The sequence below is a fragment of the Pleurodeles waltl genome, chromosome 12, assembly GCF_031143425.1.
Source record: "Pleurodeles waltl isolate 20211129_DDA chromosome 12, aPleWal1.hap1.20221129, whole genome shotgun sequence".
Taxonomy (NCBI): domain Eukaryota; kingdom Metazoa; phylum Chordata; class Amphibia; order Caudata; family Salamandridae; genus Pleurodeles; species Pleurodeles waltl.
In genome coordinates, this window is record NC_090451.1 from 57,997,672 (window position 1) to 58,013,194 (window position 15,523).

The following is a 15,523-nucleotide window of genomic DNA, read 5'->3' on the forward strand; positions in this document are numbered from 1 at the left end:
TGGTACCAGGGCGGCAGGCAGGATGCCATTTTTTAAGATTTGTGTAAGGGAAGGGTAATTCTGAGCATGGGAGGGCAGGGTGGCGGGCTGTAACTTTGTTTTAAAGGTTTGGATGAGGGATGGAAGGTGAGGGTGGCGTGGTTCTGGGTTTTTTCATACTTCGGAGGCGTGATGCAACTACCAAAGGTCTCATGGGAGGATGGAAAGCGGGATCAAGACTGATTTGCATATGGTTGGGTCCAAACTGGTGTGGAATGTTCAGCATCTTTTTGTGTTGGAATAGTTGCCCTAAGTGGGAAGGGTATGCCAAGACATGGGTCCCGTGCTCACTGTGCCACTGGATTCAAGCTATCCTGGCTGATGAAGGGTGGTACCCTGAAACCGGTCCCAAGATGCTTGTTTCTGGTCCAGGGAGGACCTGGCTTGGCAGTTCGGGCTGGACTGTTCCCATGGGGAGCAAGGTCAAGACTGATTTGCATATGGATGGATCCAAACTTGGGTGTCATGGTGGGCAAAAAAACAATGGATTAAACCCAGATCTTTGTGACTGGGGGTGAGTGTTTGCATTGTTCAGCATTTCATCCATCATCTGTTCTTTTTGCATTTGTCGCCCTAAGTGCGCTGGGTATGCCCAGACGTGGGCCCTGGGCTCACCATGCCACTGGACTCAAGCTAGCCTGGCTGATGAAGGGTGATACCCTGAAACCGGTCCCTGGCTACTTGTTTCTGGTCCAAGGAGGACCTGGCCTGGCAGTTCGGGCTGGACTGTTCCCATGGGAGCAGAGTCAAGATTGATTTGTATACGGCTGGGTCCAAACTGGGGTGGATGGTTGTATGTCGGAACAACCCAGGCATTTACTACACCTGCCTTAAGAACGCGGCCAGAACCAGGAATACATCTCTACAACTCATTCCTTTGCCATGCAAGTCATTACAACTGGACTTTGGAATAGAATAATTTACTATTCCATCTCCAGTCTGCAACACAGCAGGGAAAGTGTTGGACTTAAGGTGCGACATCAGCCCAACAATCGCTTTGCCTGTTGTGAGAATGCGTTGTAAAGATGCATTTGTGGTTTGGGCCGCGTTGTAAAGGCACAGCGTGGTTCGAGCTGCGTTATTAAGGCTGCTTCCTGGGGTGGTGTTGTGAGCAAAAGAACGATGGATTTAACCCAGATCTGTGAGTGGGGTGAATGCTTGACAATGTTCAGAATTCCGACCATCATATTTTGTGTTGCTATCGGATGGAAAGACAGCCAGGTATTCCTTTTTTAACAGGGAGGGGGGAGGGGGGAGGGGGTTAAAGGTAGGGGGCAGCGGGACGCACAGCAAATGTAAAAGGTACAGATGGGAGATTGGGCAGATGCCATGATTGCATGGGTTCCACATGAGATCATCCTTGGGAACAGATGAGTAAGGGACGGGGGTCTGGAGAAGGGGGATAGACTGTATACATGGATAGTGTCTGCTAATGACAACACCTCGGTGGAAAAACAAACCATTTATCGAGAGCGACCCCTCTATAATTCTATATACTGTGCACCTTGCCACAAATAGTTCGGCTGGTTAAGTGCATGCGGGGGACTTTAGGCGCGATCTAACGGTGATAAATCTGAATTCGGACAGGGCTGGCTAGGTCCTTTATGATTTCAAGGCTGAAGCACCTGCTGTTTCCAGCGCTGAGAAACTGCTAAGCTTCAGTTGCAAGCGCTACACAAAGGTGTGTTATTAATATTGTTATGTTATGAAGCAGCCACTGCCTTCCATATCCAGAATCCAGTGCAATTCTTGAATGCATACAACACCTGAGTGTGTGCCTTGAGTATGAGTTCCTGTGCGGCATAGAACCCCTGAGTGTGCGCCTTGAGGATGAGTTCCTGTGCGCCGTGAGTGTGCGCCTTGAGGATGAGTTCCTGTGCGCCGTGAGTGTGCGCCTTGAGGATGAGTTCCTGTGCGGCTTGAGTGTGCGCCTTGAGGATGAGTTCCTGTGCGCCTTGAGTGTGCGCCTTGAGGATGAGTTGCCTTGAGGATGAGTTCCTGTGCGGCTTGAGTGTGCACCTTGAGGATGAGTTCCTGTGTGCCTTGAGTGTGCGCCTTGAGGATGAGTTCCTGTGCGCCTTGAGTGTGTGCGTTGAGGATTAGTTCCTATGCGGCATAGAACCCCGAGTGTGTGCCTTGAGGATGAGTTCCTGTGCGGCATAGAACCCCGAGTGTGTGCCTTGAGGATGAGTTCCTGTGCGCCTCGAGTGTGCGCCTTGAGGATCAGTTCGTGTGCGCCGTGTGTGCCTTGAAGGTGAGTTCCTGTGCGCCTTGAGGATGAGTTCCTGCGAGCCTTGAGTGTGCGCCTTGAGGATGAGTTCCTGTGCGCCGTGAGTGTGCGCCTTGAGCATGAGTTCCTGTGTGCCTTGGGTGTGCGCCTTGAGGATGAGTTCCTGTGCGCCGTGAGTGTGCGCCTTCGCTGTGAGCTTTGCTGTCCCTTCGGTGTCACCTCCGTTGTGCACCTCTGGAGTGCACGTGCAGTGAGTGCACGCTTCCATTGTATGCCTTTAGCGCATATTTCTTCTTACTGCTGTCATCTTTAAGTGATGTCTTGATGTTCCACCTTAAAATCGACATTAGAAGACATTGCGCTACCAGAATATCGTGGACAAAATACCAAGGACAAAATATCGAGTCTAGGCAAGTATCGATTTACTTTTAAATTCATACTTTTAAGCATTCGCCTTCTCGCTATTTTTATGCTCAGTATTTTGTCCACGTTATTCTGGTGGCACCGCCTTTTTGTTGTGGATATTGTGACATGCGATCAGTGCCTTTAATGTGCACCTTCCGTGCACGCCTTCGGTGTATATCCTCAGTGTACATGGTTGTGTTTTTAGGTCAAGTCTGCAGCCAGGGCAGCTGTCTGGCTGAAAAAGATTAACTTAAAGCCCGCCCACTGCTTACCATTGGCTTTCCAGTGTTGTCTGTGTCCCTCCCCTGAAGCATAGCCTACTTATTAGTGTCCTTCCACTGCTCATTTTCAGAGAACAACACTTTTCTTTTTGCTTTAGCACTCCATGGGAGTGCGTGTGTTTTCCAGCTGTCTGCTTTGTGAGCTTCTCTCTCCCGCGCTCAATGCTGCTTTCACCTGTGTGCTTCTTTCTTTGCCCCAGGATGTTCTCTCCCTGGTGGGAGTCTCGCCAGCCGCCTTGCTGCTCCCTCCCTGGTGCGCTTCTTCTCTCTTCCCCGCTGCGACCCCGATCAGGCCTCCATTACTCTCCTCTTCTTACCCGTAGTCCTTTTTTTGTGTGCTTTTTTTGGAAGAAATTGCTGCTGGCCTTTTTGCTTTATATATAAAACTACTTTTGCTTGCTGTGCTTCATTTTCATTTTTTTTTTACAGATCCATCTCGGATTGATTAAAAAAAAATGGCGCTTGCAGCAACATGCCCATGCATATATCATGATGCATGTTTGTGCATACAAATTAACTGTCACCTTTTTTCCTTTTGTTCATGCTGTACAGCATCAGCATTCATTCTAAACCTTCAGAGAAGTGTTCAGTGCATCGGTTTAGTGTAAACATGGAGTGTATTGTATTATATCGCATTGTTGCATTTATATGACGCGTCATGCCCTATGGTCTGATGGGTAGCACGCCACCGTGAATGCCTCTTTCACGCTACACCTTGAATGTAGTTATTCTTTGTGAACCGACCAATGCTGAAGGTTGGTCTTTGTGTCTCTTTCCCTTCCCCCCTTTCCATTTGTATCCCTCTTTCCGGAGAGTGGGTGGGAGGACTGGGACCCTCAACAGATCCATCTCCTTCCTGGAGAAAGTTGTGAGGGGGATAGAACAGCACAGATTCTCATCCTACGCATGCTGCGAAAAATCTTGAAATGGTTGCCTCACAACACCAGACGGACCGTCAAGCACTCATCACCAACAGGCTGGACCACAGAGACACTCTTTACGCCAAGCAACTCCCACGCCGACTCCAGACCATCCAGAACACTGCTGCAAGACTCAAATTCGACCTCCCACGTCGCACCCACATCACACCGAACCTCAAGAAGCTTCACTGGCTCCCTATTCACAAGCGCAGCCAATTCAAACTTCTCACGCACACATACAAAGCCCTACACAACGCAGGTCCGGAACACCTGATCTGTCGTATACACTTGCACCAACCCACCAGACACCGAGGCTCTGCTTCAATCATACGTGCACACGTCCTCTGCATCTGCATTAGCAAAACTGGAAATCACTCGTTCTCCTACATCGCACCCAAGACATGGAACAACCTCCCTCAACGCATCAGAACCTCCTCCGCCTCCCTTTGGAGTTCCGCAAGAAACTGAAGACCGGGCTCTTCATATAAGGACCTTGTGGACATCAAACCTACACACCTGCCCAAGAGCCTGGATACCCTCTCGGGTGATTAGTGCGCTATACAGATCAATATAACATAACATAACATAACAGAGACACAGGAGTGCAGTTGAGCCATGAATGAAGAGGTGTGTGGAGAGCGGAGAGGCACAGATGCAGAGTTGAAAGGCAGAAGCAGGTGCACAGAGGGATAACAGAGCGGGATAGGAGGTCCTGATTAAATGAGACAAAAAGGCAGAGATAAAGAGACAGCAAGAAAGGACTACCGTGGCGGGAGGGTGGGGTCGAGGACCAGACGTGTCAGGAGGGTGGAGGTAAGATAGGTTGGGTGGTGAACGAAGGGAGAAGTAGAGTGAGAAATTATGTGGCGAGAGAGAGAGAAAGAGAGAGAGAGAGAGGTGCAGGAGAAAAATGAGGTGTGGGAAGAATAAAGGTAGAGGATGGGGTAAGGTACCGAGGGGTGGGAGAGATGTAAAGGGAGGAGAGGGACAGACGGAGAGAGTGAGATGGGGTGAGATGAAGAGAGGGATGAATTTGAGGGAGAGGTGTGGTAAAGGAAGAGAGATGGAGAGAGGTAGGATGAAACCAGAGCTGTGGGCAGAGGGATGGGTAAGGCAGAGAGAGTTGTGGTGGAGAGGTGAGGATCTACTAGTTGGCACACAGGGGTGGAAAGAGGCGAGCTCAGCGAGGGTCCTTCAGAGAGGGGAGTGAGCTCAACAGGGCTTTGGTACAGAGGGAACTGACATGGGCTGAAGAGGTGAAGTAGACAGAACTGTAGAGAGAGAGTGAGGCACAGAAGGAAGCAGGAGGTACCAAAGGGGAGGTGAAATAAGGAGAAAAAGACATGAGATAGACATATTCTTTTTTATTTAACTTAACTGCTGCCAGTTGGGGGAGTGCAAGGGTTAAGGTTGGACCAGTCAGGCACGAGCAGTGCACTACTGAGACCCTTGAGCGCTTTATGGGGGTATCTTCCAATGTGGGGGCTCTGGATAATTGCCCACTCTGCCAATGCTTTACAGCAGCTCTGCTGGCTAGATGCACCATAGGTGGGGATGTCAGTTCCTATGACGTCACAGCGCATTGCCTTAGGGTGGTTGGTCGAACACTGACATGTCTGTGCCTTCAGTCAGCTACAAGGAGTGAGTGCAGTCCTCCGGGCTTTGCTTCTCAGGCAGGGTAGGGACATTCGTCATATTTTACTCAGCAGCCCCGTCACTAGAAGTGGACCACGGCAGGCCACATGCGGCAAAGATGCTGATTTAATACACTTCCAGCAGCCTCCAAGATGTCAGCTGGGGCTTCGGGCCGGGTGATCTTCCTCGTGCAGAGGAGCACACGGGGGTTCGGGCATCCTCAGGGAGCCTAATGACTCATAAACAGGAAAGAACAGTCGTAGCTGCCCCATTAATCATTCAGACGCTAAACTTCGAGCGTGTGTTGTTGACTAGTCTTTAAACACCGCTTCTCCACTCATTAGACCGTGTGCTGCCTCCCGGCACTTTATATGTAATCCAAACCCTGGAAGGCTGAAAGGGGCTATCTGATTCACCGATGGAAAGGTGGGACCTATAGTGCATGCATCCATTCATATCCAACCATCCATTCATCCCACCACCCAGCCAATAGCTGTAGCTTTTGAACTCACACATGCTTCATGGCCTCCAGTGGGAGCTTTAGAAATTATGTGGAATATCCACCCATCCATCCATCCATCCAATAAACCCATCTATCCATCCATTAATCCATTCCACCAACCAGCCAGTAGCTGTGGCTTTTGAATTTACACATGTGCCATGACCTCCAGTGGGTGCTTTACAAATTATGTGGAAAATCCATCCATCCATCCACCATCCATTCATTCATCCCACCAACCAGCCAATAGCTACAGCTTTTGAAATTACAAGCACTCCATGACCTCCAGTGGGAGCTTTACAAATATAGTCAGGTGCCTTTCCATCAGTCCCCAGATCCCCTAAAGGTCAAGGAGAGCGGAAGGGGTAAGTGATAAGGTAAAGGGGTGGATGATACCAAGCGAATCCAGTCAAAATATACCCCGTAAAAGGTCCGATAAATATCAGTTTATGTGGATTTTGGTGCGTGAAACACTCAAATCCTCGCGCTATCCCCCATTTCACTGGGGACAGATTTTACTAGCTGCTCTTTATAGCACCTGTTGAATTCTTAGTCCCCATATTTAAATATGTGACAAATTTCACACTGATACTGCACCCTGGGAATCAAGGCATCAGAATTACTCTGAGTTCTCCTTTGCTCTTGGATTGGGTGATACAAAAGGTTTCCAAAGGGTAAGCTGTCTCTTGATCTTCAAGGGCGACCTCTGGGCTACCAGATGTAGTACAGGGGACCACTGCGTGCTCTCCCAGCATGTCAACATCTTAACAAAAGGCAGCATCTCCTTCTTTAGGAGAAAAACTATGTATAAGCGGGGAATGCGAACGCAAGGCTTGAGATCTGCTGTCCATCAGAAGCCACCATTCGTGCCATGCATAGCTCTTTGCAAAATGTGACCCGCCTCATTAATATTTATGAGGCAAGAGGTTCTGTGGCGCCCTTTGAATATACATTTTGCAATACGACTTGTGAGTCAACCGCATCGCAAAACGAAGAGCATTTTGTAAAGCAGTCGATGTGAAATTTGCACATCTTGGTTTCTGAACTGCTCTTGGTACTTTGGGACCCAAGTTTATAGGTGCACGTGGACTACGGGTGATCTCTCGATAATGAGCTGAAGAGAGGTCCTCTGCTTGGCTGTCTGAAATGGGAATGATCGACAATCTTGACGGATTTTCAGAATCCTGAATACAACCAAAAACGGTCCTTGACATTCTTGGATGCATACATGTGGCACAGTTGAGGCGCACACCTGCCACTCTCCAATAAGTGTGCTGCATCATTGCGTCGAATAATCCCAGGCTCAACCAAGGCCCACATGTTTTTAGATCTTGTCTGGTGGCAAAACGTGCTTTCTGTTCACCGCATGCTCATTATTCAACGCCTTTCTTGTGGATGTCAGTCCCCTGCTCCTCTTCAATCGCTTTCCTCCCTATGTGTGTGTTAAACTTGCCCAATCAGCACAGTCTTGTTGGGTTTTGAACGGGTGAGTTGTACTCTTCCACTGCTGATTTTAGATGTTGCATTGCGGTACACGAGTGAAAATTTTCTCCCCCTCCTCCTGTTTTCCTTCCCAGCTGTGGTCTCTTCATTAAAAAATTAATCTGGGCAATGACATGTGGAGACATGCACAGTGGCCATCTTAGAATTGTTCTTATGTTTGAAGAAAAATAATTCCAAGATGGCCTCTGTTGTAGCGCGTACATGCACAGCAGCCATCTTGGTAGGATTTCTAATGCTATTTCTTAATGTACAAGAAAAAGCATTGCAAGTGACCATGGTGCATGCTGAGAGATACTATGGCTGGATGGCTGAAGTATAGCCCAGGTATGACAATGGGTGTGACAGGCGATGGAGTCAGGGCTGGCACATGAGTGGACCTGGAGCCCTGGGATGAAGTATCATGAAGAAGAAACACGAAATGGACCTTGCCAGGGTGTGACTGCAGCTCAAGGGGCGAGGCATGGGTTGTGACAGAGAGACAGCCGGTAAACTGGGACTGTCCACCTATTACCTCTCTAGGCACCCCACCTCAGCTGGAACGGTGTCCCGCTGCCCTCCTGCTGTAGAAGAATGCTGCAGCAACCTTTAAAAAACATACAAATCTGTACTTAGCGAATTTCAAAGCTTTACAATACAGTTTATAATGATAGTGGGTGTCTTATGGCACCCCCCTCTACGCATGCGCGGCAAGGTTCCGCTTTAATCAATTACGCGCCTTGCGCCTCGCAAGCAGCCACCAGACGCACGTGGCACCGGTGGAACGCGTTGGCGCCATAATTAAAACCATTTCCGTCCCCCGCGGCGATTCATAAGAGACTCGCTGCGATGCTATCGGGATCCTTGTAAACTCCGCCGACGAGCAATTCCTGAGCTGATATTTAAAATCTTTCTATTTGCTTTTCTTTCTTTACAGTCTTGATGTTTAATTACATGTTATCAATGGAGGATAATCTCCCTGAGAAGAACAAACGGAGATGGGTTAATTGTTTGTATAAGTTAATTGGCGCTCCCTCCCCTCCTTTCTCGCTCCCACGGGGGCGGTGTAGATTGTGTGTGTGTGTGTGGGGGGGGGGGGGGGGGGGGGGGTTCATGTGGAAGAGTCAGCTTTTCAGGCTCTGTGTTTATAAATTGAGGGCTAAAATAAATCCTCCCTTTAGCAGATTTTATGTGTCTGTTCATCAGAAACGTGTCGCCCTTTGATGATGTCACGCGTCCAGTATGTCTTTTTAAGTCTGTTATGCGCTTTCTTTCAGAAGGAACATTTCTTAATGCAGTAGTGCAAGAAATTTACTTTTGATATGTTCCACATCTTGAGTGACCCAGATATTGCCCATAAACTCTCCCTACCTCAGTTAGAGAAACTCGGTGTCGAGTTTCAAGAGATTACAAGGAAAGATGGGGTCATCCCCTTAGAAAGAGGACATTACAGGGGAACCAGTATTTCCAGGCCCAAATCCTATAGTAATTCCTCATTCACCCCTGGAGTTTCACCCAGTGATCTGGGATACTTTCCTGACTGGTGAGAAAGGCCGTGGTGCCGAAACGCGTCGGGTGCTGCTTTCTTGAATAAACCTTGGCTTCCGATTTGGTCTGTGGCTGTTCTTTACTTGGAGAACTGTTGTCTGTAAACATTAGGGGCTTCCTGAGGCCGCCTCGCAACGCCTTCACAACAGATCGGAGGAATTTCGAATTTTATGTGGATCCATAGATATATGTATGTATATATATATATATGTATATATATATATATACACACACACACACACACACACACACATATGTATATATTACTGGCAGTCACCAGTAGGTATAGTTAGGACTAGTTTCCATAGAAAGACTGTTTTTTGACTAACGTATATCTTTGGCACCTTTTGATGTATCTTCACGAAATTTTCCAAAAAAACTTGCCCTCTAGTGTCATGTTTTGCATGAAAAGTTTCTGGATGAGCCATCAAGCTGGGGCTGAGAAAAGGGGGAGATGAAAAAAAAATGCTTTTCCCATGCTAATTCTCATAGACTCTTTAGACACGCCTGCAGCCCGAACCGCTGGATTGAATTACTCCACATTTGGCAAAAATGTAGGGTTCGGCCTGCAGATCGCCTGTTTTTTATTTGTTGGAAATCAGTCCAGTAGTTTTTGAAATATTAAAGGAAAAAGAAATTTGTATATCTAGGGCCCCGGATCCAAAGAGATCTTCTGTTGAGATCTGATTGGCTGCCAACACTTCAAACAAGAAGTGTTGGCAGCCATTTTGGGACCCCCCAAAAAACACAAAAAAAGTAAAGGGGCAGGGTATATACACCATACCCTCTAGCCTTGGTCCAGGGCGCCCCCTGGTTCCCCCTTCTCCCACCCAAGGCTTAAAAGCATTTTTTTTAAAATCACGGTCCAGATCCATGGATTTCACAGTGATAAAAAAAAAAACAGTCTCCTGCGTTGCTAAATGCTTTAGCTTCTCGGTGGGCCAGGTCCCGGGGGCACTGCAGGCTCCAAATAGGCGGGGGCACACGGGTCCCCTTCATAGGGCTTTTAGTGGCCCGGGGACTACCTCCTCGCCAGGGCAAGATACTATTACAATATTACAGGGTTCTTGTGGATCCCCCGGACATTAGGGACTGACACCTCCCTGGGGCTCAAACCTAATACTATGCAGGGGCCGCCTGGTCCCTCCGCCCCAGGAACCACCACCTCCCCAGGGCAATGTCTGCAATAAAATATGTGGGGTGGCCACATGGCCCCCACACCCCGGTAACTGCCACGTTCCCGTGGCAATATCCGCAACATAGTATGAGGGAGGAGAGCGCAGCCCCCTGTGCCCGGGGGACCGCCAACTCCCCGGGCCAATATCTTTAATAAAATATGTAATAAATAAATAATAAAGTATGGGTTGGTGTGGTCATAGGGGGTTGGCTATAAGTCATGCCCTACGGTAACTATAACTTGCGCCCTCGCCAAGCACTGCTAAGTACCCCAGATATTACATCACTGATGACATCTTTTATAACATCATTGATAATACCATCATTGATAATATCACTGTAACATTTGTTGTAAGGTGAATCATAAAAAGAAGTGCATGGCATGGGCATGAGTTATAGCTACCTTAGGGCACGAGTTATAGTTACTTGAACTTGGAATAACTCTAACTATAACAAGTGAGTTTCTATGGTTTTGTATGTTTAAAATGTGAGCCTAACTAAAACTTCCCTGTGACCTTTGTTTTTTTGTAGTGAATTTCTATGGTTTTTAGGTTTCGCCTGCATGGCGCGCTCTTGCGTGCTGTGCTTGCATAGTCTTTTGTTAATGAAAAAAATCCTAAAAGGGGCTTAGGGACCCGCCCCTTACTTACCTGAACTACCATTAGTTTCCTCCAACATTGCTTTAATTTTTGTGCCTCTCATTGGCCAGCATGTAGTTCTGCACACCCTTGCTTGCACTTTTTCCCGCTGTTACTTTGCCGTCCTTGCCTGCTTGGCTCTTGGATCAAGTACAGCTTCTGGCTGCTTCCGGACACTGGCCACTACCTGGTGTCCAGTGTCAATCCGCTACCTACATGCACTGAGGGTACTTTTTTTTTGTACCAGCAATGTTATCCGCCCCCTAGATCACATCTCTGTACAACAGTTAATTATCCTTGACCCCTGGGCCCCATTGTGCCTCAGTGATCGGTTCATTGATCCCCACTCGTCAACTGCACCTCTGTATACCAATCACTTCCCTCTCTATGCACTGCTGTGCATCAGTAAATAAGGGAAGTCTGAATGGACATGCCCCACTTTTCAGCCTGGAGTGCCCGGCGGCACCCACCGTCTACCCCTTCCTGCTCTCGGGGTACGTGCTCTACCACCTGGCAGAACAGTGGTGGGCACTACCCCGGGCTGCTGTGTACCTCTTCAGCACACAGGCAGAGTACAAGTATGGGGAGCAGACATATTTCCAGCCCTATGCCGCCGAGCGGATCAAGCTGTACCTAGGACCTTTTCAGAGCTTCTCTCCATCACCTGGCTCCTACCCCGGCCACACACCCTGTCCATGGAACCCAGGCCGTGAGCCCTTTTGAGTGGATGAAAGTGAAGAGGAAGCCTCCCAAGAAAAGTGAGTGTTCAAAAACTTGTATACATGCCTACCTCAACCCTCCCTGTTCTGAGAGTGGCCTCTAAGTAAAACAGCTAGTGATTCCCCGCTTTCTATATATTCCTTCTCCTTTTAAAAATTCCATTGTTAGTAGACAAATATGTTCTACCCTCTTTTGCACAAAACTCCCTCTTTGTCTTTCAAAAGCCCAGCTGGTAGAGAAACATTTTAGAGAGAATTGCATGCATCCTTGGTCTGGAGCACAATTAATTTTATGTGCTTCCCTGGCACTAGTACTTTATTGCACTGTATGATCACTTTTTTATTTTAAGTTTACCTTAAAGTACATACATTTAAAAAGCCTTCAGTTTTATTAGAAGTTCCTGAGAGGTTTTAATGAACTATTTCAACACTTTCTGAAACAGCAGGCAAGTTTAATCCTCTCTTGTGTATTTTTGGTTCATCGCCCAAGAAAACTTGGCAAAAATGGTGGCACAACAGTATTTTTTACTGAATTCTAAACTATTTCAAAATAACCTTTACGTATCCAGATACTTGCTTTTATTTATTAGCAAATACGTGAGTGTAAGTTTCTAAATGCCACCTTTCAGTTCAATGAAGACCTCAGGTGTACCTCTGCTCAACAAGAACAAAATCTGCCTCGTATGCCTCTATATCACATTCACATACCGGAGATGCACGTGACTGATAATGATAGGCAGCAAATGTCTGGGATCTTCAGTGCATGCCAGGATGCCCATCAGAAGCCACGAGTGAACACCATATGCTAGAGATGGACACCACTATGCCAGGGATTACCATGATAATGACAAAGACATGGTCAGTATATTAAGGATGCCCATCTTTATCCAGGGTCCCATGCCAAGGCCACCACAGTAACCAGAAAGCTCTATCAAGGAAGTACTAAAATGCCCAAAATATGCCAAGAAGTGCCACCTCTGCTGCTTATAACAATCTCTCCCAGTGTCACCTTCACCTCACGCTCACATTTCCTCTCTCCTTAGATCACACACTTTTCTGTGTTTCTTGCAGCTCCAGTTATCCAGTTACACTCTCGCGTGAATCCTCCTGCCCTCTCTCAGGTACCCACTGTCTTCCTTATCGTCAACAAACACCTGTTCCTGTCCAACTTTCTTTCTGTTTCTCAATGATGTCCTATCTCACTCTTTCTTGCGTCCCTTTTCATCTTATTTTCCTTCTCACTGTTGTGTGTAATCTGTGCTTGCACTAAATGAGTGTTACTACATCAGTGCTTAATTTGTAAAACAGTAAGTGCCAGGGTTCTCGCCAGGAGGCCACTGCAGCTTGCACCACACATTGCCGCTGCCAATGATAGTGCCACCACAATTACAATCACACTCCTACAAGTGTGAAAATTCAGACTATTTCAGGCCCCCAAAGCTATAAGAATAGCTTGGGCGACAGGTAATAATACTTTTTATTGTATATTGTATTAATAATAACTGTTGTGCTGCTCATTTCTAAATTAGACAAACAATGCCACCATGTGGCAGACTATCACAAGCACCGTTGTTGACAATTAAGTGCGGATGCGAGCACCGGAAACCACCAGCACAAATTAAGCACTGCGCTACATGCAAACTACATACTAATGATGCTTCCCTCACCACACTACCCATCAAAGTCCGCAGAAGCTGTCCTCACCATAAGGGCATTCCCAATATCAGAAGTGGGCAAGTCACTGAAAGCTCAAGCCAGGCTCAAGAAACCTGAGGCCTGCCTCTGGCTTAATTCAAGGTCCTATTGAAACCTCGAGCCCATAACGAGCCAAGCTTGCATGTGGCTTCTGCCTGTCTCCCTCTCTCTACCCAGAATGTCTCCTTATGGCCAGCGCTGCCGACGTTGGAACTGGAGATCCAGGGTTGAGGCTAAAGGTCGGCTCAACATCCTACGATTCTGGGAAAAGCACTTAAACTCCCTATGACGATAATTAGTGAATGTGACCTAATGTAAGTAGTGCTCATGGAAAGCACTTCAAGTTTGCGCTAAACTTTTATATAGTGAAACCAGAAAACCTGGGTAAATCGCAGCTTTTCTTTTTAAATCGTGTGAACTCAGGCAAATATTTTATTTAACCACAAGTCTTTTATTTCATTTTGGCACATGAACGCACTGTCAAATATGTGAGTTCAGAATATCAGTTTTGCAAAACCCTATTGTGTCTGATCTAATAGAACTATAATGTTGCTTTATCATAGGCTGGGCCAGGTACTGGGTTTACATGACAGTTGCCTTGGCTCTTAGTTCTCTATTGGTTCATGGTTAAATACCACCACTTTTAATAAGCACTTCTCAGTGCAGTGTTATAATGTGCTAATGATATAATCAAGGGACAGCCATTCAACTAGAAACCAGGCAAACCCACACAACGATGGACAAGTACACAGTGGGAGTGGCCGGAGCACGCGAGGAGCAGGGCGCCGACGACGCTTCGACATATTAATGTTAAAGCATTCACATGTTGCAGAAATATACATTTTTTAATTCTGAAGAGTCATTATATTTTATGTTTGTTGCAGGGCGGCTCCTCCGCTATGGCAGAGCACCATTGTCCACCAGCCAGCAGCTGCAAAACTTGAAAAATAAAACGATAATAAACAGTGTTTGTTATTGTTTTATTTTTCAAGGGGGGAGGGCATGGGGGGTGAGAGCCATGGAGGGGGAGTGGTGTGCACTCCCCTCAGCGTGCATGTGTGTTTGGCCAGCCGTCACAGGATGGCCAAACCCACATGCGCACTGAACTTCCTCCAACTCTAGCTGTGTTGCCGGGTTGGAGACAGCAGGCACAGGCTTCCAGACTGCCGGGGATCGCAAAGCCAGGGCGCTCAGGCCAATCCTAACACTGCTCTCATGCTGCCAGCCGCATGAGTGCAGCGTTAGGGTTTGGCCGCAGGGCAGGCTGGGAGCCTGTGCCTGCAGTGGGCAGTGGTCGTGGAGCCTGAAGAGCCGATGCGATAATGAATTGTTTAAAAAAAAAAATTATGTGTTGTTGTTTTGTGCACCCCTCTTTCTGCCCCCTCGCTTTGTCCATATACAAGCCACAACTGGTTTGTTGTATGATTTACACAGCAAACATTCTCAGGGATCAGCTTGTATAAGAGCTCTAAAATCCGACCCAGCTCCTAGGCTTGGCTCAGCGGTCCCCATTAAATTGTTGGCTCGTCCACCTCTACCCAATACTGCACTACTCACTCCCCATCAGTGGGAGTAGACTTATTTCTGTATGAGTAAGTGCAACACTGATTTTTGAGAAAAAAACGTGGTCTTGTGCACAGCAAAATATATGCAGAGTCCATCTTTCTCTTATTGTCATGTGCATTTGATGCTACAAACAGACATGAATGACAACTACTGTTAGCCTAGATGAATGCACCAGCCTCTTCCTGTTTTCCCTATATCTGCGGCCACACAAACGGAATCTCATGGGTTATACAGATGACACGAAGAGAACAAGAGAGAGGACACACTCTGCTAGATCCTATAGTGATACCTTCACCTCATTTTGGGAAAGCATGCAACTAAGTGGTAACTACGGCACTCAAGAGCAGGTGTCTCCAATAGCTACCTAGCTTACATATATATCTGCTAGGCACATACTAAAGAAGATACGTAAATGACCTTGGTATAACCCTCCGGCCTCACCCTGCAGCACCACAACCCACTGATACCACATTCCAGTCTGCAGTGGTAACCACTGTACTGCTGGGAAAGTCATACCTGGCCTATGGAGAACCCTGACATGCCATAATAAAGTCTGATTGTGTGCTGTGTGTACCCTAAATAACAAAACATGTCTTTGGTGTTAATCAGTCTTCTGGAAATGTCTCCTCTCCATGTCCTATTGTTCTTCCATGGGCTCACCACAATGAAGGTGGTCCCAGGTCATCAGAAGAC